The sequence below is a fragment of the Nicotiana tomentosiformis genome, chromosome 9 (assembly GCF_000390325.3).
Source record: "Nicotiana tomentosiformis chromosome 9, ASM39032v3, whole genome shotgun sequence".
NCBI classification, from domain to species: Eukaryota; Viridiplantae; Streptophyta; class Magnoliopsida; order Solanales; family Solanaceae; genus Nicotiana; species Nicotiana tomentosiformis.
This window is the reverse complement of record NC_090820.1, coordinates 21,264,057-21,269,146: the sequence shown is the minus strand read 5'-3', so window position 1 is coordinate 21,269,146 and position 5,090 is coordinate 21,264,057.

Below are 5,090 nucleotides of genomic sequence, written 5' to 3'. Positions count from 1 at the left end.
TAGTTTGTAGGCTAATTAGGCTTAGGGTTTGGGTTAATTGGGCGGCCTTCAGATCGGTATTGGGCTTCAGCCTTCAGATGGGTAATGTAAGTTTTGGACTCATACCCGAAATTTCGATTTCGGTTTAACCGAAAACCGAAATACTAAAACCGTAAACCGCACCGAAAAACCGAAATTTTAAAATTTAAAAAACGAACACCGACCGAATACCCGACTAAACCGAAACTGAAAAACCAAAATTCACGGTTCGACCGATTTTTTCGGTTCGGCCTGTATTATGCCCACCCCTACTTGGCTTGCACCAAGGCTCTCTCTTTCGAGCTCTGAAGTTGTTCCTCGACCGAGGCCAGTTGAGCCCGGGCGGTCTGCTTTTCAGCGGCAAGGCGATCCATATTCTTTTTCCATTTTTCGGACCCCGCTTTCGCCACGTCTACCTCAGCACGTAGTTTCCCATTCACATCGAGCTTTTGCTGAACCTGCGTGACCGAACTATTAGCCGTCACGCCCAAATCAGTATCAGTAACTTCAAGGATCCTCTTTACCTGCTCGGACAAGTCGGCTTGTTCTTTCCAAGCTGTTTCTAGCTCGACCCGAAGTCCTTTTGCTTCTCCTTCCTTCTGTTCACTGAGAAGCTTGAAGGTGTCTCTCTCCTCAGTAAGCCTTCAAATTTTGGCTTCGTACCGGCTTAGATCCCCTCGAGATCAGAAAAACACTTCGTGACAGAGCGCAGAAGCCTATAAAAGATAAAAAGGAGTTAAAAAATACAAGTATGAAAATTGATGAAGGGAAAGCAAACTTACCCGATTCAGGGCTTGCTGAGCTTCCTCGAAAATACAAGGAATCCCCGCTTTTCCAGAGCTCTTCTTCAAAGCCTCTGAATCGCGCTGACCGGAAGCATCTTCAATCCCAACAAAATAGCCATGGAAAGGGTCTTCCTCTCCATGGACCCCCTCCCCATGATAAACCTCCACGGCTTGGGCATCATGTATCATAGACTGGGAAAATAAAGAAAAAGAAGGGGAATCACCGATTTCTATTGCCCCGATCATGTCTTTCGAGGCACCGCGTCCATCTCGGGGAACCTCAAGCTCGGTCCCTGCATCTTTGTCAACCGCCTCTTCGAAGGGTTCTTTGCCCCGAAGTATAACGTCCTCAGTCCCCCTTTGCTATGGAACTTGGGTCAAAGTATTCTCTTCGACCTTGTCGGACCTAGGAGAAATAGAATCGATCCCTACCGATCCCAAAGTTTTACCAATATCGGTGCCAGCCCGTGCACGGGTCACCAGCCCAGAGTTGCCTTCTTCTTCTTCTTATTCTTCTTCTTCTTCTTCTTCTTCATCCCTCAGACGCAGGACCGACTCCATAGTCAGTGGGATTGTAGTTTCCTTGGGCTTACGGACTGCCCTCTTCTTAGGTTTTTTACCCTCGGGGTCCGAAGTCCTTTTTTTCTTATTTTCCTTCAACGACTTCGAGATAGGCGGTTAAATTTCTTCACCACCGGTCGGGGGCCTCATGACCGTATCTTTTCCAAGACCTGCGAAGGAAGAAGAAGATAAGTAAAACTCATGCTTCGAGAAAATATGTCACCTCGAATGACAAATGAATTAGTAAACCAAGATGAAGCTTACCATGAGTTCGAGCTTCCCATCGACCCTTCGACAAATCGCGCCATGAGCGCTCGACAAATGTTGATGTCGAGACCAAGTTTTTGACCCAGTTCTCAAGGTGAGGAACTGCACCCGGCATCTAATGAACAGCTACATCGAGAAAGACACTAATAAGAAAGGGTGAAGAAGTAAGACAAATAGAAATTTAAAACGGGATCGTACTTACATTTCATATTCTATTTCTTAGGAAATGGCATGCACTCTGCCTGGATCAGGTCCGAGGTATTCACTCGAACAAACCGGCCTATCCAGCCCCGATACTTATCTTCATCTATGCTCGACGTGAACACCTTGGTGGCACGACGTTGAAGCTTTATCAGTACGCCTCGGTAAAATTGAGGACTATACAATCTTATAAGGTGGTCGAGGGTGAAGGGGAGCCCATCGATTTTACTCACAAAGAAACGAATTAAGATCACGATCCTCCAAAAAAAAGGATGAATTTGGCCGAGAGTCACATGAAAGGATAAGTATAAACACTCAGGCACCCTTTCACGTGAGTAGTGATCAATTCCTCCGGTCTCGGTATCACGACCTCTTTGTTTACCCAATTACAATATTTCTTCATCACATCAAGGAAACTTACTGGTATCGAGCATATGTATCTCGACACCGGCTCGCATCGACCAGCAACCGAAGAGGGATTGTCAACTTTAAAATCAAAATCAATAATAGATCCCTTGTGAATGAGTTCTTCAAGGCGTGGTTCCACCACCATTTTCTCACCGGCCGGCCGATACGGGGAAGCAGCCTCTCTTTGAGGAACGGCTTTAGATATCTTGGCCATCTAAATTTTTAAAGAGCAAAGAAGACGAAAAATTGAAATATTTTAGTGGTTGGTGAAGAACAAGCAAACAAATTTTCAGAACTTGAAAATAGGTAATTTTGCAGAAGACGAAGAACTGTAAAAGTTTAGAATGAGAAGAGTTGAAAGTAAAAGTTTGAGATGATGAAAGAAGGAGGCTATTTATAGGTTGCACAATGATGGTTCAAAACTGGCAATGGCCGACATCGACTGACACACATTTAATGCCTTGGTAACTAAACCGACGGGACATTTATCACGTACGTCATGGTCGGGCCCGATGCGTACGTCAGTGTATATCTAGTCATATCGTTAGAAAGTCATATCGTTTCTCGGTATATTATTTTTGAGAAACGAGAGGACTATTTGTATACAGTCAAATCCGAATTTGCCCTCAGTGTAAATTGGTCGAGATTGGAACATGATAAACCGAGGGTCGTCATTGTAACATCGGTATAAGAAGCAAAGTCAGGTTATCGAGCTCAAGGTTCAGGGACCCATCTATATCGAGCTCGAATCAATATCGAGTTGTGATATGAAGCAGTGTTATCGAGCTCAAAAGCCAGGGCTCAAGAGCTAGAGATAGATTAGTACCGAGCCCAGTCAGTATCGAGCTCGAGATCCAGAGATCGACCGATACCAGGACCGACCAAGATCGAGCTTAGAGACAAAGAGCCGTTGCAGCCGTACTTAGGGAGAGAATCTCGGCGGGAATTAAGGAAAAACTAATTAATTAATCTATCATGGGATCTCCACTATGTATTTTTAATAATATCCAAAGTAGGTTCTTCCACTATATAAAGAAGTGGCTATTATTTATGTAGGCATGAAACATCAACATCCAGAGAAGAAACATTGATACATTCACAAGACTATTACATTTATATAGTTGAGATTATCCTTTTTTGAGTTGGGACATTGATTCATCTTGCTTATTTATAAATCATTCTCTACTCAATTTGGTTTATATTTCATTCCTTTATACAGTCAATATTCGATATATTTCTACTTACTTTTCCGATTTGTACCAAGTTATACCACGTATACTTTGAACTACGTATAAATTCAACTCTATCCGTTTTTCGGGTAAACAGTTGCAACCTTGACTTTTATTTTGTATATATTTGGAGGTTGATTGCTACCTTTTTCATCTCTACCATGACTTTGTCCCTATCTAAGGCGTGTTCGATGCGAGCCACATTTTTCATCTTTCTTTTTCAGGAAACCTCTGCTTGTAAACCTTTTTCTACTCATTCATGTTATATCTTATACTGATTTTCTAGTTTCTTTTTCTGTCTTTCTTCATGGGCTCGCAAAGTGCTAGTAAGTTGATCTTGCAAATAGGAAATTGTCCATTAAATATTCCTTATTTTAACATTTACGATCTCAGCAGCAAAAGCTGACAATTCCCTCCCTACATCTTCCATCTTCTTTTTAGACCTTCCAACAACACTTATTTTCAAATGGCTCGATCAGCAAGAACTTGCATAAATGTTGTCCATTGTGACCCGCCTTTAATACTAAGATCAATCAACTGAACTGTATTAGTAAAAAATAAATATTACACGTGGAATTATATGAGGATGACAGGGCAAGATACGTGAATCACTAAGAAGATGACAACTGGAGCATCGCATTAAAAGATTCACAATTTACAACAGGTACGAGCAAATCACTCACGAGACGAAAGGGTACGGTTGCTTGAGCCAAAATTACTTAGTGAAGAGACACAGGCAGGATGAATCAAGACAGTAAAGAGGAAAGATTCATGAACCTCTAATTAATGTGGAAGAAGAATCGGAACCGTTACAGAATCTTCATAAAAAGTTACGGTTGCCAATTATAACGTTTCATTAATGTCATTAATGCTCATAATGATTCGGTCATAAAAGGGAAGAAATGTTATATTTGTAAATTCCTATATAAGGGAAGGGAATTTCATTTGTAAAGACACGCTCTGATTATTATTGGAATATAACTACTTTCTTGTGCTTTCAATCGATTATTTTGTCATTTCTTGTTCTAATTTCCTTTCTTACTTCTGAGAGAATATTGAATTTCTTGATTATTAGTAACCCGGGTACTTCTAAAAATAGGCTTTGACTGAGAATCAAATTCTTTGGTTAAACAAATTGGTTCCGTTACCGAAAATCTGATAATCTTCTCTTACTTTCCAAATCACTCTCTCTCAACTGAATCATGTCGAATGTCAATGACAACAACCATCAGATGGAAGGAACTCCAGTTCCGTCACCTCAAGGAACCTCACGCAATTCAAGAGAAGCATCACCAGAAAGATCCACTACTCATAACAATGAACAACATGGAAATGAACAAATTGTCGAGCAGGATGCTGTGAAGTAGTTAATTGCTGAGTACGTAAATGATGCTCTCCAGGCTTTCGTGAGGGGACTACCAGTTGTGACACCCACACCTCTACTAAACAATATTGCAACTGTGAAAATTCCACAGTCAGGGTTTGTTAATTCTGGAAACGGAGGAACTCCCAACGAGTCACGTGATGGGAGACCAGGTACGCCTAATAATTCTGATTTACAAACTTTAATACTAACCTTGCAAAAACAGGTGAAAGAATAAAACTACCGTATTAAGCAAAT